Here is a 23,224-nt window from a genome sequence, read left to right as displayed (position 1 = left end):
GGAGGCTTCTGCTAAAGTGGCCGAGATCTGGATTGCTCCCTGTCCAACCAGCCCATCCACTGGGAGGACAGTGCCATACAGAACAGATGCAAGGCTAAGTCAAGGGTAAATTACACCGAGGGGGTACATCAGAGCTTCTCCTCTGAGCAACAGGCCAGCAACTATGCCACCTATGGACCGAATCTGTCTGAGAAGGGAATTGACATGGGGATGCTCAAGAAGTAGGGGCCATGGATATTAGAAAAGATGTGCATTACCAGGCCACAAAATATCAAGGAAAAAGTGGTGGCATGGCTGGGAAAGTTCAAAGTGTTGGAGGAGGCTGTGGACCTGAGCAGGACACAACAGAGCATGTCCCAGAGTTGGAGTGGACATGGACCTTCTATTTAACACACTGCGAAACCCCAGGGACAGTGGCCCAGACATGGAGGATGAGAACAGCACCCTCAGCACCTACAAGCCCAAGCTCAGACTGTTCTTTGAAGGGTTGGCACACTCCAGCTCACAGAAACAGACGGAAGCATACACAGGGCCCGGAGACAAAAGGAGTCTGCAATCAAGGCCAAAGTGCAAGAAAACACGTGAGCCCTCAGGATCAAGCAGCCCGGACACAGTGTTTCAGACTTGGTGGCCCACAGCACCCCCTCCCCCGAAGTCGCCAGAAGCCTGACCTCCTCCATGTCTAGCCAGTCCACTCACCGTGTGGACAGCGCCCTGCAGGCCTGCCCAAGACCAAGTCTACAAATCACTACTCTAAAAAGGAGTATGAGAGCTTCTCTGAGCAGGAGGCCGGTGAAGATGCCGCCCATGGATAGGAACTGGATCAGGAAGCAGTGACGATTGAAAGTCACAACAAGGTCCATGACAAGCAGAATGTCGTGGCTTGGCTGAGCAGGGCCTAAGTGTCGGAGGAGGCCCTGGACCGTGAGCAGGACCTTGCAGATCATGTCCCCAAGTAGAGGAGGCCCCGCACCTTCTGTCTAACATGCTGGAGAACCAGTGACAGTAGCCCCGACAGGGAAGAAGATGACAGCCTTCTCAGCACCACCAAACCCAAGCTCAGGCCATACTGCGAAGGCCTGTCACATTTCAGTTCAGAAATGGACATGGGGAGCATCCATGGTGCCCAGAGCCACGCGGAGCTTCTGAGTTTTAGCTGGTTCCGCTGAGGGCTAGTGTATTGGCGCACGGAGTAAACGGTCCCGGGTTCAAATCTGGTCACGGGCACAACTGTGTTGATTACAGGCTTGATCCCCAGCCCTGGCCATGGCACATGAAGGAGGCAAGCAATCCATGTGTCTCTCTCACATCCATGCCTCTCTCCCTTTCTGTCTCTCCCCGTCCCTTCAAGTTTCTCTAAAAATTCAGTGGAAAAATAACCTCTGCTGAGGGTTAACAAAACAAACAAAGCAAAACAAAGGAGCCCCCTAGTCCAGCTGAAGTGCCCAAAAAGACCAAGCTCAGTCAGCAATAGCCAAGTGACAGTGTCACCCCCTTAGAGCCCCAGAGCATGCCCACCCAGGGGAGCACCCAGCACCGCCCAAGGACAGCCCAAAGGCAGAGACCTCAGCCCTGGACATGCTCACCAAGAAGATGCTGCTCACTAGGCGCATCACCAAGACTGAGTCTCTCATCCCCTCCACCAAGGCCAAGGGGAAGCATCCCCGCCACCATGGCTGGGCAGGTTCCTGAAGGGGCGGCAGACGGCACAGCCATAGAACAAGTGAGCCAAGAGCCCAGACAATGAGCATGGCCAGACCCAGGGAGCCAGCTGCAGATCCCCAGGAAGACCACGTACAACCAGCTGAACCGCATACTCATCTCTGATGACCAGCTGCCAGAGAACATCATCCTGGTCAAACCTGTGATTGGCAGGAGCAGTTCCCCTCAGACACCCTGCAGGGGCACATGCTGCCTGTGCTGTGCATCTGCTTCATGGCTGACGTCCTGTGGCCTTCAGCTCCATCATCTGGTGGATACAGAGATACTGTAACGATAATTCCCAGCCCCTTAAGCCGCTGAAGATGATGGTGGAAGGGGCACAGCACTACTTGAGCGCTGTGCTGCGGGTCTTCCTGGAGCTGCTGTCCTACAAGATGCTCGGCTGGCTGGGCGATGTGCACTTCCTGGTCGTCCCGCTGGGTTCCAACGTTGTGGCCAGGTACCTGGGCTCCATGCATTACTGCTACAACAGCTTCTCCCAGGACCTGGCCTGATGGGACCTGTTCCATAACCTGGAGGCCCAGAGCACCATACAAGGCCCACTGGACATCGTGACGAGAATCACGCAGTACATCACGGGAACAACTGTTCCTCTCAGCTTCCCATCAAGGAAGCCCTGCTCTCCTACAAGCAAAAGACACCCAATGAGGATTCCTTATAGTTCATTCTTTTCAGGGTGGCAGGTGAAAGTTGGTACAGTGCAACAGTCCTCAGACACGTTGGGAGACTCAGATGATGGACCCCCTTGGGCTGCAGCGTGCTTTTATCCTTCCCTTTGTCCCTACCTGTGTTTACCAATGATGCCTTGTCATCCCATTCATCTTGTCAGTGAGTGGGGTTTGTCCTCCCCAAGCCAGGGTGATGGCGCCAAGCTGATGGAGCGTCAGGTGGATTATTGGACGGCAGCCCAGCCCACAGACAGTAAGAAAGACTCGAAAAAGAAAGACCTGCCTACCGCCAACAACACTCTCAAGTGCACCTTCCAGTCTCTCCAGGTCAGCAGGCTGCCCAGCAGTGGCCAGGCTAAAGGAACACCCACCATGTGCATGACAGGACTCACCAAGGAGAAGAAAAAGAAGGTGTTGTTTTCGCCCGAGAAAACCAGAACAAGGGCGTGGAGTCCAAAATCCAAAAGCCAGTGCTTGGGGGCATAAGCCACCTGGTCTGCAGGGCGAAGGAGCAGGAGAACATTCTGCGGGTCCTCATCAAAGGTGTGGTGTGGAATGAAGTTCTTCCAGCTGGCAGCCCAGGGTCCTTCCGCATCCACCACTTCCCCATCTGCATCTCCAGACATTCTGACTCCACCTTCCTGCCCTGCCTGCGACCCTGCAGATGCCAAGCACAGAAGGGCCCATCTGCTTTTCTGTTCACCTTTCAGTTTAGTGCAGAAACCGACCCTGGAAACACAAAGAGAAACCTTCTTAAGTACAAAAGTGCTCACTACCCGGAAGCTAATGTGCAGCCCCCACTGGGAGCCCCAACTGCTCTGCTGATTAACCAGAACTCTCTGGGGGTCAGGCGGGCAGTGCTGAGCTGGAGAATCATGGAAGGTGAGTTTTGGCCTCAGGACACCTAACACTCCCAGCGAGAAGGGTTCTCCCTTCTCCACCTGCCCTTCCTGGAAGCCAGGACTCTGCCTCCACAGGACTCAGAGCTGGTGGTCAGATGCCCAGGACTGGCCTCCCATTGCGGGCATCCTGAGCAGAACATGGAGACCAGTCAGCCCAGCCCTGGGCCCCAGCTGCCAACCCGCCAGGCGGCCCCACACCATCCACTCGTGCTTTCCTAAAAAAATAGGTGTGTGGTACAGCCCCCCAGGCACACCGGCTAGACACACTGGTGCAGTACCAGCTGCCCGCCTTCCTGAGCAGGGCCTATGCTTTCGCCCTCATCTCTCTGTGTTATGACAGAACATGTGTTCCACCCAAAAGGTGTGGGTCCAACTATGTACCAGGTGAGCACCTGTCCCTGCACAGCACAGTGGTCACGCGGCCCCCTGCTTGCTGGGAGTCTTCAGGGCACTTCATGTCTCTGAGTGCTTGTGCCTCTAACCACAGGGTGACCCTAGGGCAGTGATGGCGAAACTTTTGAGCTCTGCATGTCAGCATTTTGAAAAACCCTAACTTAACTCTGGTGCCGTGCCACATATAGAAATTTTGGGATATTTGCAACCATAGTAAAACAAAGAGTTATATTTTTTAAATTTTTTTTAATATATTTTATTGATTTTCCACAGAGAAGAAGGGAGAAGGATATAGAGTCAGAAACATTGATGAGAGAGAAACATCGATCAGCTGCCTGCTGCACATCTCCCACTGGGGATGTGCCCGCAACCCAGGCACATGCCCCCGATCAGAATCAAACCCGGGACCCCTCAGTCCACAGGCCGATGCTCCATCCACTGAGCCAAACCGGCTTTGGCTAGAGTTATATTTTTGATATTTATTTTATATACTTAAATGCCATGTCACAAAGAAAAATCAACCAATGAGTTCGCGTGTCACCTCTGACACACGTGTCATAGGTTCGCCATCACTGACCTAGGGTCAAGCTCACAGGTTTATTGTAGAAACTCAGTGGGGTCCTCCCTGGAAAGTGCTCTCTGGGTGCCTGGACAGTGGAGAGGTCTGCTGCACGGGCTGTGGTTGAGCTCATTGGCCATCTTCTCTGCCTCGTGACAAAGCCTCAGCCTCATTTGATTCTCCACAAGGCCTTGGGCTAAGCTCCTTTCTCCTTAGATACAGATTGGAGAGTCTATGAGGGGTCGGTGTCCTGGGTGAAGCCAGAACCAAAAATCCCAGAAGTGAGCCATGTGGCCCCATGCTCATTTTATTCTTGACTAAAATATTACAGGAAAAGAGTGGAAAAAATCTAAAATATTAGTGTCAGCACTGTGTAGTTGATGAGGGTAGACGAATGATACCCAGGAGGGCATATTAAAGAGCATGTCTTGCTGAGGAAAATATAGATATGTGTAATAAATCACAGGGATACGTTTAAGTGCATGTACTTTAAGTTATGGGAAAGCACCTTGTCTTGCAAAATAGAATTCATTAATTTTAAACCTGCCATCTGAAATAGGACCTATGAAATGGGAAGCAATAAAGGATTTTTTAAAATAAGAAAATTTGACAAATGGAAGTTATTGTTTGCTTTGTTAGACATATTATATCAGACTAACAGATAATACCCAGTCTTTTAAACAAAATAAATCATTACCACACACTATGCCACATAGGAAGTCTCAATAAATTCCAAAGAAGATATATATGTTTTTTCTCCATTGATATGTTCATGAACCATAATGCATGATGCCTATATATTCTCTAACCCTAATGCACTAAGGTAAGAAGTTAATAATAAAGAATAGCTTTAAAATCACCAAATATCTGGACAGTTTCGAAAATACAGCAGAAGCTGAAGTGAAGTATATTCTATACAAACCCTGAGTTCAAGAGAAATTATGAGTGAAATTATGGAATACTCCCAACTAAAAAACAATAAAGAAAAGCTGCATATCAAAAGCAGCCATAAAAGCCAGAGTTTTTGTTTTAAATAGACTTCTAAGGAAAGCATTACAGCTGGGAAGAGAGATTGAAGTATCCAAATAGAAAATTACAGAGAGCAACAGAGTGACTTAGAAGAAACAAGGAAAGGGGGAAACATAATGGCAGAAATCAGTAAAACAAAGAATTTGAAAAGCCTTCAACAAACCAGAAAACTGCTTCTCTAAAAATACTGGTAAAACAAACAGATTTCTAGCCAGACTGACCAAGAAACAGAGAAAAACGCTGTGCGCATATCGCTAACCAGTTAGGCAAAACGGACCAATACCTGGGAGGAAACAAACTATACAACCTTCCTCAAGAGAAAGTGATGCCCTGACTAGTCTATGAAAGAAGTTGAATTTGTAGTTAAAGCATCTAAGGAAGGGCATCCAGGCCCAGGTGGTTCACTGGAGAATTGAACAGAATAAATGAACAGACACTTCACTGAAGAGGCTATAACATGTCGCATGAGCACTGGAAAAGTTCAACATCATAAGCCATTAGGAAAAGGTTATTTAGACCACAAGGAGACTAACTGAAACAAAAGACTGTGATGACACTCGATGCTGGGGAGGATGTGGAAAAACTCACTCATACAGTGCTGGTGGGAATGTAGACTATTACAGCCACTGGGGAAAGTACTTGGGTTGTTTCTTATGAAATTCAACATGCAACCACCACACACCCCAGCAATTGCACTCTGGGGCATTTATGCCAGAGAAATAGAAACTTTCATCCACTCAGAAACCTGAGCACAAATGTTTATGGGAGCTTTATCTTAAAACCTGCAAGTGATCTCTGAAATCCCTTGTTGCGATTAATAGATACATTTTATAAGAAATGTCTGTCACATAAAAATGGGTTGAGTATATGAAAAGGGAATTTCATAAAGGGAAACCCAAAACGTTAACAAGGTATGAAGAGGTATTCAATTGCACTTGTAGTAAGATATGCAGAGATGTTGAATTGTACTTGTAGTCAGAGAAGTAATGAGGCCCTCTTTACACCGATCTGCAAGACAAATTAGAGTGTGATGATGGGAAGTGTTGGTGAGGCTATGGGACAAATGGGAACATCATGGGCTATGATGGGAGTGTAAACTAGTACAGGCACCCAGGAGGGCCATCTAGAAGTACTTAGCAAAATTAAATATGCTCTTATATATTTGAATATTCATATATATAATTTTGCTAAGTCCGAAGAGCAAAAGAATCACCATAGGAGAACCTATAACATAGGCCTCTCATTCTCAATCTTGAACTGATCATTTTTTTTTCTTTATTGAATAAGATGTTACAAATGTGTCATTACCCCACCAATATCACCTTATCCCCCCAATCCTGCCCTCCCCCTCTCCCTTCCCCCTGTTGTCCACATCCATCACCTATGCTGATATGCATTCATACAAGTCCTTTGGTTGATCTTTCCCCCTCACCGCACCACCCCCCATCCCCCCCGCCTTCCCGCTGAGTTTTGAGCATCTGAAAGATGCTTCCCTGTCTATGGCCATACCACCCTCAAAGCGCCCAATCTCCTCTGATCACTTTTTGAATAACATTTCCTTGGCTGGGATACAGGGGGGAGAGCAGGCCTTCTGTGTCAAAATATAACCCCTCAGAGTCTAAGAGCATGAATCTGGTTCTTCTGATCAGCATCACTGGGTGGGAATGGACCACGGGAAATATGGGCTAGAATAGATAGCAAAGAGACACCTGGAATAAGTGGGTTCCCAAAACTTGTCCTGTCAATTCCACCTAAAGGACATTAGCCTTTTTTATGAGTATTTTCCCACTGACATAAATATCCTTACGCGATGTTAATTGCATTGTATATGAACAGCATGGCTAACAAATTCCTGTGACATGATGAAATGTGGCAAAGTGCTGTGATGGAGTCTAAACAGAGAAAATGGATCATCTGTGTACTTTCTTCTGCTATCATCTGAAAGTAAAACGATAGTATAGGGAAAACAAAAAGACAGAAGTATCACTCAAGGTGTACATAGGGCCACGTGAATATTTTCTGTAATTTTTAAAGTGTGACTATTCAGGATTAAATGTAAAAGAATAAAATCTATGTAGAATAAATTGTGATCACCTGTGTTCCTATTAAATCTTAAATTCTGCCATTGCCTGTGTGTCTTTAAATAGAACATTAGGGTGACAGTTGGGAGACCTTTGAACTCCTGATTCCATCCCAGTTTTCCTTCCCCAGAGCTACCTACTATCATCCACTTGGTGCTTGTCCCTAAGTAGCTTTCTATAATTTTACTCAAAGGTTGTGTACACACAAGTTAATTTAGAGTTGTTTTTGCATTTTTGAAATTTGATTTCAATAGCATCATTCAGAATGTACCCTGACACTTTCTTTTCCACACAAATCATGCTTTGAGATTTGTCCACATTGCCACACATACTGCAGTCCATTAGTTTCACCGCTTTACTAGGCATTTACTATGATAACTTTCTTCTCCTGTTGAAGGACATTTAGCTTATTTCTAGTTTTCCAGCGTCATAAACAATGCTGAAATGGACTTTCTTGTATCCTTCATGGGCACATGAATGTAGCTTCTCTAGAGTATGTTGCTAAGAATGAATTTCTAGCAGGAAGGCCCTGCACACCTTAGGTTTTACTAGTGGATGCAACTTCACTGGCTGGTTCAGCCATCCCCCCTCCCAGCTGCTGTGGATGTTGGCTGCTCATGGCTCCTGATGGCCCTTCCCCTGTCCTCAGCGGGTAGGTGCTCCCAGTCCACTACCATGGGAGGCCAGTAATGACTGGTACTGGGTAGATAAGCCTGGCTCCTTACCTAAAATGGGAATCACTCAATGGGTACAATTCCTCTTCCAGATCCCCTCTCAAGACCAGGCTGAACGTAATGTGCTGAGTCCACATCTCTGCTCACCTCCCTCCATCTTCTTTTTCTGAGGTCATTCCTTCACTAAACTCTGTCCCACTTCCCAGGAGTCACTGCTGCCAGGGAACCTGGCCCAGGATGACTAATATTGCCTAAGTCTCTCCAGAAGGGCTGCACCAATGTTCACAGTTAGGAGAGGCTTGAAGGCTGAGAAAGAGAAAGCCCATCCTAGAGATGAGGTGGGGGAGGGGGAGAAGGCAAAGGTGCTGAGATGAAAGAAAGAGTTTTGTGAATTCAGCAAACTGAATGAAAGCCAGTGTGGCTGAAGTGTGGGGAGCAGAAGAAAGAGAAGGACACTGGTTGAGGTTGGAGATGTATGTAGGAGCCAAAAAGGAGACCTCATAGGCTGGTTTCCAATTTTTTTTTTTTTTTCTAATTGTAAATGGAAGTTTTTGAAATGCTTTAAGCAGAAAGTGATAGGGTTCAATTTTGACTAAGAAAATTTGTGTGTAGAGAGAATGTTTTGGTAAAAAAGATAAAACAAGCAGGGATTTGAGTATTTACACAGCAAGGAGAGTGGACCATAAAAATTAGTGTCAACATAGACAGTGAGAAACACAATGGGACTTTTAACACAACACTTCCTGTGTCTATCAAACACACAGACATACAAAGACATAAATTCTTTAAGCATACATGCCAATTTTGAAGTGGCTACTATGTGGAGGGAAAGGAAGGGAATGGAGATTTGCGGTAATAAGAGACAATAAAACCTGGAAGTTGTCTTGCAAGGAATGGTGGTGAGGAGGTGGGATGAATTGAAGCATGTTATTTACGGAGCCCTGAACCAAGAAAACAAAAATCAAAACAACAGCTACCACCCACCTCCCTACCCATTATTTCTCTTCGCCCTGTGGAGACCCACATCTGCGATGGGGAACAGGTTTTCAGAGAGACCTTCCAAATAATCCAACTTTTACCTACTAAGCGGGTGGAACTGAATGGCAAAGGACTTCCTAGTGATTAATGCAGCATCTGAGTCAAGGAACCTGGAGGGAAGAGGAAGCAGAACCTCCCTGGAGCCTCATTAGTAAGGACACAGATGGGAGCCCTGAGGCAGCCTCATGCCTGACCTGGTGGGGGGCTCCTGATGCTCCCTCTCAGCCTAGTTCCACATTTCCCTGGGGCTCCATGGTGCCAGGTCTTATCTCTGGCATCAGAGATAATCCAGGTTAACATGTCTTGTTATTTCCCCTTTGCACAAGTTTATGACCTGGTGTCAGGAGATCTGGGGACCAAACTTCCACCATGTCTGGTCGCTCTGTGCCTAGGTGCCCAGGGCAGGAATAGACACCCATTAGGTATCAAGAAACACCTGTGGATCAAAAGTGATCGCTTGAAGCCTTCCTTGATTGGGGGAAAGGACCTTGGGATTTCCCTCCACATTTTTCTTCAAGTGCCCAGAGAAGCACAGGGCATGCTCTGCAAATGCATTTGTCAGTTGGTGTTCAAAGAGTTGTTGCGGTGTTTCCTTTGGTTGCCTGTCTGGTCCTGAGAGACAAACTCTCAATGGATAGAATAGAGTGGATGCTGGCTTTATCCAATGGCCTGCTTCTCTGAGGTGCTCTAGAGCAGTGGTTCTCAACCTTCCTAAAGCCGCAACCCTTTAATACACTTCCTCATATTGTGGTGACCCACAATTTCATTGCTACAAATTGAACATGATTAAAGCATACTGATTAATCACAAAAACAATATGTAATTATATATATTTTTTACGATGGTCTTAGGCGACCCCTGTGAAAGGGTTGTTCGACCCCCAAAGGGGTCGCGACCTACAGGTTGAGAACCGCTGCTCTAGAGCCATATTCTCAGACACTGTTCAGGGAGATCCAACACCCAATGTTACTTACTGAGCAAGCTCATTGGTGGGTAGTATTTTCTTACTGATTCGTATCTGAATGAGCAGCTTGGGGGAAGCCAATCCTTCCTGGAGGCTTAGCCACATGATCTCCCCTTAGGCAGACAGTACCCATGTCTTCTGGGCCCCAAGACCTTGCCTGAGCCCTTGGGACCTTCAAAGGAAAGAGTAATTCTTACCCAGGAGCAGTCCTGGATCTCAGTCCACTGACAAACAGACAGAAGTCAAATCACCTCAGATTCCATCACCCAGAGACAATCACATGCAACATATTAGTATATTTGTTCCTAGTATTATCCTGTGAATGTTGACATAGTTTCAATCTTGTCATTCTTATCTCACAAGAAATGCCTGTTGCCTGTAAACATGCTGCATAATATTTCATCTGTTTCAGTACCATCATGTGCTTAAGTATTGCCTAAATGGGTCTTTATGCTCTTTTTGTTTTTAAAATACATACATAATGCTGCGATGGATATCTTTCTTTATAAAATGTATAGCATTTTGAATGATTTATGAGGATCTCTATCAGTGGAAATAGAATTATAGAATCAAATTATATGAACAATGATTCTTTTAATATCTTGTCAATTAAAAATAAAATCCTGATCATAATAATTTAGTAATGGACTTGCAGGTTTTTCTGGTAACATACAAGCACACATAAAGGTAATTAAAAATAGGATCACACAAACTTGTGCTTTTAATTTAAACTTCATCCTGGAAAATTCATGTCTAAATTAAGATAACATGACTCCTTTTTACAACTGCACAAGTATTTCATTATGTATGCACAATAATGTCTTTTACTCTGTTGTCTATTGATAGATGTTGCAGTAATGCCAAAATTTTATGATGACAGTGTTGTCATAAATTTACTAGTATTCATATATTTCAACGTTTACACTGTTTCTTAAATTCCTATAAAATAAGTTCAAATTGGAGTTGTGTCAAAAAGATTGAATATTTTTATTTGTATGGATGCTCTAAATCAGGGGTCCTCAAACTTTTTAAACAGGGGGGCAGTTGAAGGTCCCTCAGACCGCTGGGGGGCCGGACTATAGTTTAAAAAAAAACTATGGACAAATTCCTATGCACACAGCGGCAGCAAAAACACCCGGCGTGCCGAATAAACGTTTTCGGCGGGCCGCATGTGGCCCACGGGCCGTAGTTTGAAGACCCCTGCTCTCAATTATTCTCTAATAAGCTTGTCCCAATAAAATGTTTCCCTAAAATGTATGAGTGGCCATTTTTTCACACTCTTTCCAGTACTCAACTTTTCCTATTGCTCATCTGCAAATGAAATTATTTTTCCTGAACTTGTCAAAGGAAAGTGTGGTTAAAGTTGTTTCCCTGGCTTCATAATTTAAAAGCTCCCGACTTTGTTGCTTTGACGCAGCGTTCAAAGTGTGGTAACATTTTCTGACCTCCTGTCCTGGTTTTCACTCCCCAATTTTACCTTTACTGTGACTTTCCTTTGCCCTGTTTCCCTGTCTTACTCAATTGGATTCTATTATCAGTAGCGCCTCCTTTCCAAATTGATACCACCATCCAAGACTTATGCATCTAAATACCTTCCTGCCCTCTCTCCTGCTCACCACTCAGGAGTACAAACACTTCCCCATATTAACCCTTTATGGGCCCTCCTGGAGGTCCCCTAGTCTAAAATGAAGTGTCATCTTTGATTTTACCCTACCTTGTATCTCCAGGACCCAGTCCACCATTGACATGTCAAGATTTCATCTCCAAGTGGAGTCAGTTCTTTTTCTACTTTTCCTGCTCTTGTCCTAGTTCAGGCCACCCTCCCCCTCTGCTGGGCCTCTGCTCTCTCTGCTTCTGATCTTGTCCTGTCTTCCACCTGTTCTCCTCCTGGCAAACAGAGTGATCCATTCAACTTAAAACCAGCCATCCCACCCTACCTGCTTAAGACACTTTAATGACTTCTCATTGTCCTTAAAACATAAAACAGAATGACTCACTGGCTTGTTGTGTCCCATGGACCTCCCAACCTCAACTAGTGTCTCTCACAGCCTCACTCACAAAACACCAGCACTGACTTCCTTTCAGTCCTTGAGACACACTTTTGTGTCTTTGCAGATATTCTTCCTTCTCTTTGCAAAGCTCTTTTCCCAACTCTCTGAGTATCAGACACTCTCAGCTGTCTGACTCAGCTTAAAGTCTCTCAGAGAAAACCTCCCTGACCATCTAATCCAAGACGTTGCCTTTTTCTCTCCCCCCAGCCCGCCCCACCATGACTCTCTATTTCAGATTACTGATTCCTTGCAGCATTTATCCGTTTGTGGTTATTTTGTCCTGTCTGCTTGCTTTGAGGAGCTCTCTCCTGTGCTGGTTTACAAACTCCATGAGGGGAAGCAACCCAGCACCTGGCCCAATCCCACCATCATAGATAATTATATTCTTAAGATAAATTTCTAGAACTAGAATTTAATCTAAAGCATGTCCTTTTTGTTACTTTATTTTTTAAAGTCACAAAACGACAATGTTGAATGTACATTTTTCTCCTTTTTGGTGTGTGTGGAAAAATACTCAGTAATATGGAGACAGTATTTTTAAAGAATAACAGAGAGTGAGAGAGGAGAGCGGGAGAGAGAGAGAGAGAGAGAGAGAGAGAGAGAGAGAGAGAGAGAGAGAAAGAAGTGACTGTGTAGCATACTTCCAAGACTTTCAAGAAATGTAAAATTAAATTTACAATAAACTGGAAGAACAAATATAAGCAGTTTGGTATTTGCTTCTGTGACTAATCTTATCATAATGATTTCTTGCAAAAAAGCAAAGAGTTTCTTGGTCTCATGTATCTGCAATAATTGTCTGTATCATTTATGATTCTTATCCTTGCATCTTGGAGAGATACCCTTCTCAATATTTGTGATTTAGCTCCAAGAAGTTCCTTTTGCTATTTCCTTAAGATATTAATCTTTTTCCAGACCGGTTTGGCTCAGTGGATAGAGCGTCGGTCTGCGGACTGAAAGGTCCCAGGTTCGATTCCGGTCAAGGGCATGTACCTTGGATGCGGGCACATCCCCAGTAGGAGGTGTGCAGGAGGCAGCTGGTCGATGTTTCTCTCTCATCGATGTTTCTAACTCTCTATCCCTCTCCCTTCCTCTGTAAAATATCAATAAAATATATTTTTTAAAAAATGATATTAATTTTTTAAAAACAACAACTTGTTTATTTTCACCTTGAATTACCAGTAAGGAGTGCTGTGAGAATTAAAGCTGTTTCCCAGATCACATTGGCAGGGCTGCATGAACCTGACAGTTTCCATGAACTTGGGGAATGCAAGTTGAAACTACCTCCCTGGAGGACACTCTGGCAATATGTATAACAATGAAGTGTGCTTCCCTTTGAATGTACCTAGAAATCTGCCCAAAAGTGATGTGCAAACACATTTACTGATCCATTGTCTGAATAGGAAAGACAGAAAGAAAGCTAAATATCATCATCACAATATTGATTAAAAATATATATGATGCAATCACAAAGTGTAATAGCATGCAGCCATTAAAAATGATGAAAATGTTTAGAGTATGTTCACCAGCACATTGAGTGAATAAAAATAATTTAGTAAGAAAACAAAAATTGGAAGAATTTTGTTAAAAAACCTGGGTGATTTTTACTTCCTTTACATTTTATATTTAATGATATTACAAAAATTCAACAAAATCCAAATAGTAGAAAATAAACATATGTGGATACAAATTTAATATGGAAGTTAATGCAACAGATATCAAAATATAAAGGAAGTTTGGCACATACAAAAAAACAGCTGTGGACCAACTTATTAATAAAGGTGACTAAGAGGACTAAACATGAGCATATCTACTTCCTTAGCTTATACTGGAACACAAGTATGGTTTAATATTAGGAGAGCTTTAAAAGCTCTACGCCTATGCTCTACCCCTATGTTCACTGCAGCATTATTGACAATAGCCAAGATACGGAAGTAACCTAAGTGCCCATCAACAGATGACTGGATAAAGATGATGTGGTGCATATGTACAATGGAATCTTACTGGGCCATAAATAAGAAGGAAATCTTACCATTTGCAACAATATGGGTGGATCTAGAACAGTGGTTCTCAACCTTGGATGCGCATTAGAATCACCTGGGAATCTTTTTAAAATCCTGATTTCTGGGCCTCATCCCCCAGAAATTCTGTTTCTTTGTTATGGGGTGGGGCCATTCATCCTTCTCCTTGGCCTTATTCTAAGTGTCTGGCTCAGTATGGAATGGCTTGTCTGGTGCCACAACTAAAGAAATCTACATTACTCCCTTCTCACATGCCTGCCCCCTCCTTAGATCCCTCCCTATCAGTGAAACAGAGTCAAACCTCACTTCTCTAGTATCTCCAATATACAACAATGCTGTTCTAGACCATGATGTTAAAGGAAAAAGTGTACCAGTTGTGGCATAAAACTTCACATCTTGAGCTGACCATCCTTTCCATAGTTTAACAATATTAAATAGTCTGCCATGTAAAAAGGAAACCAAATACTTTATTATACACTTCCAGCACTAACACAGAACCCTGTTCCTCATGACTGCGACCACCACCATCAATCCCACCCCTCCTCTCACAATACAAACATAAATTCACTTTTGGACTTGTAGTTTCTTCATCCATCCTTGTGTTTGGAGTCTTATTCCCTATCTCTACTCGTCTACAATATCGTCTTATTAAGTTTCGCTATCCTTAGGCAACAGACACTACTCAAAGGGTCCTGACCTCTATATATACTCTTTAGGTTAAGGAGGAGCCACTCACTTCAGCTCTGGTTGCCCAAAATCAGTGGTTGCCATGGTGTGGCTTGACATCACAAAGCCTCAGCTTGACCATCCAGGAGGGGCGGGGGTGGCAGAGGATGCAGAAATCTCAGACACTCGGTAACTTTCCGTCTCTCTCTTGCAGGCTGTAAGATTCTCTCTTTGTCCTGAACGTTTGCCATGGTAATTATGATGTGTCTTGGTGTGGGTCTTTTCGGGTTCACCTTGTTTGGGACTGTCTGGGCTTGTGTGACTTTTTTCTTCCCCACCTCAGGGAAGTTTTCTGATATTATTTCTTCTAATAGGTTTTCTAATCCTTGTTTATCCTTCTGTTGTTCTGGTACCCCTATTATTCGTATGTTGTTTCGTTTCATGTTGTCCCAAAGCTCCCTTAGGCTCTCCTCCTGTCTTTTAATTTTTTTCTCCAATTGCAGTTCAGTTTGGGTGTGTTTTGCTTCCTTGTTTTCTAATTCACTAATTCGGTCCTCCGCTTCTCCTAGTCTACTGTTGATACTTTCAATGGAGTTTTTCACTGCAGCTATATCACTCTTCATTTCTTCTTGGGTCTTACTTAAGTTGTTGATTTTTTCATCTGTTTCTTCTAGCTTCTTGCAGAGGTTGTCGTTTTTTTCCTCCATCCGGTTTATGCACTCTAGGACCCTTATTCTGAATTCTTTTTCTGTCATGTTGCATGCCTTCGTATTACTTAGCTGCTTTTCTGGAGAGTCCTCCTTCTCTTTATTTTGGGGGTTTCTTTGTCTACCCATGTTTGATCTCACTGATATATCTAGACGTTGAGTCGTTCAGTGGTTGCTCCCTTGGTGGCAGTGACTCCTTGGTCTGTGGTTGCTCTTCGGGCGGTTGCGGTAGCAGCTGCTCTTCAGTTGGCAGCAGCTCCTCTGGTGGGTGCTGTTCATAGCTGTGGTGGCTCTTCTGGCTGGTGGGGCGAGGTTTCACGTACAGCTGCTGTTCCTCAGCAGAAGGTGTGGTGCTCATGAGGCTGCTGTGCTTGGATCTGCTGCGTTGATTTAAAGGCACAAAATACAACACAACAAGGCACCACGTACCAGGCACTATAAACAAATATATTCACGATATTAATAACCCCAAATAAAGGTGACCACCTGAATTAAGAGAATTAGGGGATAAGGAAGAAGGAAGAGAAAAAGATAAAAGAGAAAAAAGAAAAGAAAAGTAGGGACCAAAAAAAGGAGTGCAAAAATGAAATTGGGAAAAAGGAGTGGGGAAAATAAAAGGGAGAAAATAAAAGAAAAGAAAAAAAAAAAGAGCGAAAAGAGAATGAAGTGGAAGAGGGGAGGAGACTTATTTTATATGAGGAGAATATTCCTATGGAACAGCCATTAATCCCAAAAATTCCAGCAACACCTCCCTGGAGATGAATGCAAACTAGAAACAACCAATAATATAACGATGAAAATAGAATGGAGAACACTAATCCCAAAATAAAATAAAGAGAAAATAAAATGGCACTTTAAAAAAATGGTAAAATGGTAGCAGTAATAATACTGGTTAAAAATAAGAAGGTGGTAATTAAAAGGGTAAAATCAGGTGATGGAAAAAGAAGAAAAGAAAAAAAAGAAGAAAAAAAAAGAAAAAAAATCGGTTTCTTAGTTAAAAGGTAAAAAAAGAAAGAAAAAAAAATTGCAGTAGTGAAGGTCCTTCGGTTCTTCTATTCTTCAGTGTGGCTCGCCTTAGACCTGCCAGGTATTCAGGAGAGTGTTGAGTTTCCCTGCGATACACTGTTCCTCTGTGTTGTAAACCACAGTCCTTATTTTAAAGCAAGCCGCATTTGTTTCCCAGACTGCCTTATTTTGTGTTTAGCAAAGAGTCAGTTTGTGGGTCAGCCTCTGGGTGGCAGTGTTCTGGGGTTGGCCTCTGAGGCTATAGGGCCTCTCTGTCCAGTGGAGGTTCACTGCCCAGAGCTGGCTGCGTAATAGTTAGTTACCAGGGCTGTGTTGTTGCTGGGATTGAAAATCCCTCTATAGGCCAGAACCTGTTAACTCCCAAGGACTGATCAGGTTATTTTAATCCTTGATCTCCTACAGGGTGGAATCTGGGTGTGGCTGTGCTCCTTGCCTGGGGGCTGTGGGGAGGAGTCTCACTCTCTGGAGAGAATGTCTGCCCCAGACCTGGGCTGGGGGGGGGGGGGGGGGGCGGGTCTCAGCCCTCAATTCCCTGCCACCTCTCCCGGCCCCTCTTCTCTCCTCAGTCTCTCCCCAGATTCCACTCCTCCGCACACTCTCCCTCTCTTCAGCACAGGTGAGTGTCTGTATCCGAAATGTCCCATGAACAGGATTCAGTAAAAACAAACAAACAAACGCTGGCCGCGGAAACGGGAAAGGCTTGGTTTCTGTAAACTTCTTCTCTTACCGGGACTGCATGGTCTGGTCAGCTCTTCAGGCTGCCCCCTTTAGGCTCAGTCCTCTGTGATCACAGAACCCAGCTCTCAATTTTCCTGGCGGCGCCAGGAATCCCGCGGTTCTCCTTTCCCCTGTCAGGGGCTGTGCCTGTCCCAAGGGACACGGCTGTCTGCCAGGCGGTCTCCCTCCGACTCTCTGGGTTCAGAGGTCTGGCAAACTTTCCTGCCCAAATCCCTGTTTTTTTTTACCCTTCCAGGGGAGTTCTGCTCTTCCCGGCTGCAAACGGTCTCACCAGCTGAGCAATTTCACCAATTCGGGGTGGATGTTACTAGTTTCAGGTGCTCACTCCATTTGCTCCAGGACAGGACCTGGGACACATCTGCCTATACCGCCGCCATCTTGCTCCTCCCCAGAAATCTAAGACACTCTGGTTATAGAAGAGACCTTCCTCTTAACTCCTAAAATTTTTCCCAGACTGACCTCTCTCTCTCATTTCCTCTAGTTGCATTAGAGTCCAGCATATGGCAGGGAGGTGGTGTTTCCTCTAAGACAATTCCCATACTCCCCCGTCATTTCAGTGGTCCATTCCACTATGATCAGTTGCTACCATTTCCTAGGTTTCTGAGTGTTGTTTTAATGGATTTTTTTATTTTAGAATAGTTCCAGATTTACAGAAAAATTGTGAAGATAATAGCCATGTACACCATACCCAATTTCCCTTATTACTAACATCTTACTTATGTATGGGGCAAATGTAACATGAAGTGAATCATCAGTGAAACAGAGTGAAACCTCACTTCTCTAGTATCTCCAATATCCAGCAATGCTGTTCTAGACCAAGTAGATAAAGGAAAAACTGGACCAGTTGTGGCATAAAACTTGATATCTTGAGCTGACCATCCTTTCAATAGTTTAGCATGCTCAGGTTCATTTTTTTTCCTTGCCAAAATTTAATATTTAAATCTATCTAGACTGCATCATAAAATTTCCAAGAAGTCTCCTAATTAAATGAAAAAAAAGGGGGATAGTGGAAAATATATTGGAAGAATACCATGTAAGGAAAAAGATCCTGTAACTAAATTACATTTAGAGAAAAAATTTTTTCTTTGATAATGCTAATAGTGAGACACCCAGAAAAACACACATTATGCCAGGGTAAGCCAGGGAAAGATCATGTGAAAGAAAAGACCCCAAGTAAGTTTTTTTTTTCCTTTAACCTTTGGTCGAGACTGTTTGTAGACTTTCAGAGAACAGCTACGAGACCATGTGGATTCCTGTGACAACGGATCACAGAAAGCCAGCCACAAAGACGGAAGAGACAGTTCAGAGATGGAGATGGTGAAGACGCCTTGCCATGCTAGCAGTCAGCAGCTGTGCATCGCTGCAGGGTGCCCAGGACCAAACCGGAGAGGACCAGACCTGCATTTGTCCACCATCCAGATCCAGCATTTCATTCCTGGCGTGTACACATGAACTGTCGGACATTGAAACATGGACTCAGAACTGTTGGACATTGATTTTGGGACTTAAACATTTTTTGTTCTTATATGTTTATTTCTGGTTTTTTAATGAAAAAATAAGGGGGAGATGTGGGAAACTATTTATTGCCTTCACTATCTGATAAGCATAGACAGAGAACTCCCCGAAACCCCCAGAAGGCTGGGTGCCTTTGAAGCCCTAGCAAAGGTCTGAGGTAGGCACCACCTCTGTTTGTGCAGACAGTGGTAGCTGGAAGAACTCCTCCATTTATTATTATGTAAATCCTTGCTGATGGGCTAGTCTGCCTGTTAATGGCAGGTCGCGTGCCTAAGGGCTACTCTGGATCAATAAAAGATTGGAGCAGCCTGAGCATGGGTGGAAGTCCTTCAGGACTTGGCCGCCTGGTCCCCCAATGTTGCAAAATTATCTCGTGCCTTTTTCTCTCATTTGTTGTGCGGCTCCTCTTTCAGATACCGAACCCTACTCCACGCAGAACGTGGAGGGAGTCTTACTCAACACTTGTGCTTTTCATTTAAACTTCATCATGAAAAATTCATGTCTACCTTAAGATAACATGACTCCATTTAACAACTGCACAAGTATTTCATTATGTATGCACAATAATGTCTTTTTCTCTGTTGTCTATTGATAGATGTTGCCGTAATGCAAATTTTATGATGACAATGTTGTCATAAATTTACTAGTACTCATATATTTCAACATTTACACTGTCTTGAATTCCTATAAAATAAGTTCAAAGTGGAATTGTGTCAAAAATATTGAATATTTTAATTTGTATGTATGCTCCTAATCATGGGTCCTCAAACTGTTTAAACAGGGGGCCGGTTCACTGTCCCTCAGACTGTTGGAGGGCCGGACTATAGTTTAAAAAAAAACTATGAACAAATTCCTATGCACACAGCGGTGGCAAAAACACCCTGCAGGCCGGATAAATGTTTTCGGCGGGACGCATGTGGCCCGCGGGCCGTAGTTTGAGGACCCTTGCTCTCAATTATTCTCTAATAAGTTTGTCCCAATAAAATGTTTCCCTAAAATGTATGAGTGGCCATGTTTTCACACTCTTTCCAGTACTCAACTTTTCCTATTGTTCATCTGCAAGTGAAATTATTTTTTCTGAACTTGTCAAAGGAAAGTGTGGTTAAAGTTGTTTCCCTGGCTTCATAATTTAAAAGCTCCCCACTTTGTTGCTTTGATGCAGCGTTCAAAGTGTGGTAACATTTTCTGACCTCCTGTCTTGGTTTTCATTCCCCAATTTTACCTTTACTGTGACTTTCCTTTGCCCTGTTTCCCTGTCTTACTCAATTACATTCTATTATCAGTAGTGTCTCCTCTTCCAAATTCATACCAGCATCCAAGACTTATGCATCTAAATTCCTTCCTGCCCTCTCTCCTGCTCACCTCTCAGGACTTCAAACTCTTCCCCATATTAACCCTTTATGGACCCTCCTGTAGGTCCCCTAGTTTAAAATGAAGGGTCATCCTTGATTTGACCCTACCTTGTATCTCCAGGACCCAGTCCACCATTGACATGTCATGATTTCATCTCCAAGTGGAGTCAGTTCTTTTCCTACTTTCCCTGCTCTTGTCCTAGTTCAGGCCACCATCCCCATCTGCTGGGCCTCTGCTCTCTCTGCTTCTGATCTTGTCCTGTCTTCCACCTGTTCTCCTCCCTGCAACCAGAGTGATCCATTCAACTTAAAACCAGCCATCCCACCCTACCTGCTTAAGACACTTTAATGACTTCTCATTGTCCTTAAAACATAAAACAGAATGACTCACTGGCTTGTTGTGTCCCATGGACTTCCCAGCCCCAACTAGTGTCTCTCACAGCCTCACTCACAAAACACCAGCACTGACTTCCTTTCAGTCCTTAAGACACACTTTTGTGTCTTTGCAAATATTCTTCCTTCTCTTTGCAAAGCTCTTTTCCCAACTCTCTGAGTATCAGACACTCTCAGCTGTCCGACTCAGCTTAAATGTCTCTCAGAGAAAACCTCCCTGACCATCTAATCTAAGACGTTGCCTTTTCTCACCCACCCCCGCCCCCCCTCCCCCACCCCGCCATGACTCTCTATTTCAGATTACTGATTCCTTGCAGCATTTATGGGTTTGTGGTTATTTTGTCCTGTCTGCTTGCTTTGAGGAGCTCTCTCCTGTGCTGGTTTACAAAGTCCATGAGGGAAAGCAACCCAGCACCTGGCCCAATCCCACCATCATAGATAATTATATTCTTAAGATAAATTTCTAGAACTAGAACTTAATCAAAAGCATGTCCTTTTGTTACTTTATTTTTTAAAGTCACAAAACGACAATGTTGAATGTACATTTTTCTCCTTTTTGGTGTGTGTGGAAAAATACTCAGTAATATGGAGACAGTATTTTTAAGGAATAACAGAGAGTGAGAGAGGAGGGGGGGGGGAGAGAGAGAGAGAGAGAGAGAGAGAGAGAGAGAGAGAGAGAAGTGACTGTGTAGCATACTTCCAAGACTTTCAAGAAATGTAAAATTAAATTTACAATAAACTGGAAGAACAAATATAAGCAGTTTGGTATTTGCTTCAGTGACTAATCTTATCACAATGATTTCTAGCATAAAAGCAAACAGTTTCTGGGTCTCATGTATCTGCAATAATTTTCTGTATCATTTATGATTCTTATCCTTGCGTCTTGGAGAGATACCTTTTTCAATATTTGTGATTTAGCTCCAAAAAGTTCCCTTTGCTATTTCCTTAAGATATTAATTTTTTAAAAACAACAACTTGTTTATCTTCACCTTGATTTATCAGTATGGAGAGCTGTGAGAATTAAACCTGTTTCACAGATCAGATTGGCAGGGCTGCATGAACCTGACAGTTTCCATGAACTTGGGGAATGCAAGTTGAAACTATCTCCCTGGAGGACACTCTGGCAATATGTATAACAATGAAGTGTGCTTCCCTTTGAATGTACCTAAAAATCTGTCCAAAAGTGATGTGCAAACACATTTACTGATGCATTGTCTGAATAGGAACACAGAAAGAAAGCTAAATATCATCATCACAATATTGATTAAAAATATATATGATGCAATCACAAAATGTAATAGCATGCAGCCATTAAAAATGATGAAAATATTTACAGAGTATGCTCACCAGCACATTGAGTGAATAAAAATAATTTAGTAAGAAAACAAAAATTGGAAGAATTTTGTTAACAAGACCTGGGTGATTTTTACTTCCTTTACATTTTATTTTTAACTAGAGGCCCAGTGCACAAAAATTTGTGCACTCGGGTGGAAGGGGGTCCCCTCAGTGGGCCTGTGCCCTCTCGCAGTCTGGGATCCCTCGGGAGATAACGCCCTGCTGCCTTAGGCCTGCTCCCGGGTGGCAGAGGGCAGGCCCAATCCCTAGGTGCAGCCCCTGGTCGGGCTCAGAGTAGGGCCGATTGGGGAGTTGGGGCACTGCCCCCTGTCATGCACAGAGCAGGGCGGATCGGGAGGATGCAATGCCACCCCCAGTCATGCTCAGAGTAGGACTGATTGGGGGATTGGGGCGCTGCCCGCTGTCACACTCAAAGAAGGGTCGATAGGGAGGTTGCAGCACCACCCCTTGTCATGCACAGAGCAGGGCCGATCAGGGGGTTGAGGAGCTCCCCCCTGTCACTCAGAGACTAGGGCCGATAGGGGAGTTGGGGCACCGCCCCCTGTCACACACAGAGCAGGGCAGATCAGGGGGTTGTGGCACCACCCACTATCACCAACAGAGCAGGGCTGATTAGGGGGTTGGGGCGCCGCCACTCTCACACTCAGGGCAGGGCCGATGGGGAGGTTATGGCTCTACCCCTTCACACACAGAGCAGGGCCTATAGGCGGGGCGGAGGGCGGGGCGATGCACCCTGTCACACACAGAGCCGTAGGGCGATCAGAGGTTGGGGAGCTCCTCCGTATCAGGTACAGAGCAGGGCTGATCAGGAGGTTGGGGCGCCTTCCCCTGTCACGAACAGAGCAGGGCGGATGGGAGGTTGCGGCCCCACCCCCTGTCACACACAGAGCCACAGGGCGATAAGGGGGTTTGGGCACTGCCCCCTGTCACACTGATCCCGGTGCTGGGAGGCATATTACCCTTTTACTATATAGGATAGAGGCCTGGTGCATGGGTGGGGCTGGCTGGTTTGCCCTGAAGGGTGTTCTGATTCAGGGTGTGGGTCCCCACTGGGGTGCCTGGCAAGCCTGGGTGAGGAGATGATGGCTGTTTGCAGCTGGTTACACACTCTTCAGGGTTGGGGTCCCCACTGGGGTGCCTGGCCAGCCTGGGTGAGGGGCTGAGGACTCTTTGCAGCTGGTCACACACCCATCAGGGTGGGGGTCCCCACTGGTGTGCCTGGCCAGTCTGGGTGAGGGGCTGAGGGCTGTTTTCAGGCTGGCGGGTGACGGAAGCTCCCAACCGCTCCTTTTTTCCTTTTTTTTTTGAATTCTGGGCCAGCTTTAGCTCTGAGGCTCCAGCTCTTAGGCCTCCGCTGCTGAAAGTAAGTAAT

General features: G+C 44.7%; 1 pseudogene across 1 annotated transcript; it reads left to right on the top strand.

Moving 5' to 3' along the window:
- Window positions 1–373: 373 nt before the first annotated feature.
- LOC308532630 (phosphofurin acidic cluster sorting protein 2-like) lies at window positions 374–2,383 on the top strand (annotated as a pseudogene). The gene is made up of 2 exons: window positions 374–581; window positions 1,741–2,383. The product of its transcript is annotated as a phosphofurin acidic cluster sorting protein 2-like (transcript).
- The last annotated feature ends 20,841 nt before the right edge of the window (window positions 2,384–23,224 follow it).

Source organism: Myotis nattereri, assembly GCF_964212035.1.
Source record: "Myotis nattereri genome assembly, chromosome: 16".
NCBI classification, from domain to species: domain Eukaryota; kingdom Metazoa; phylum Chordata; class Mammalia; order Chiroptera; family Vespertilionidae; genus Myotis; species Myotis nattereri.
The sequence above is the reverse complement of the archived record's forward strand: the minus strand, read 5'-3'. Positions and strand labels throughout refer to the sequence as shown.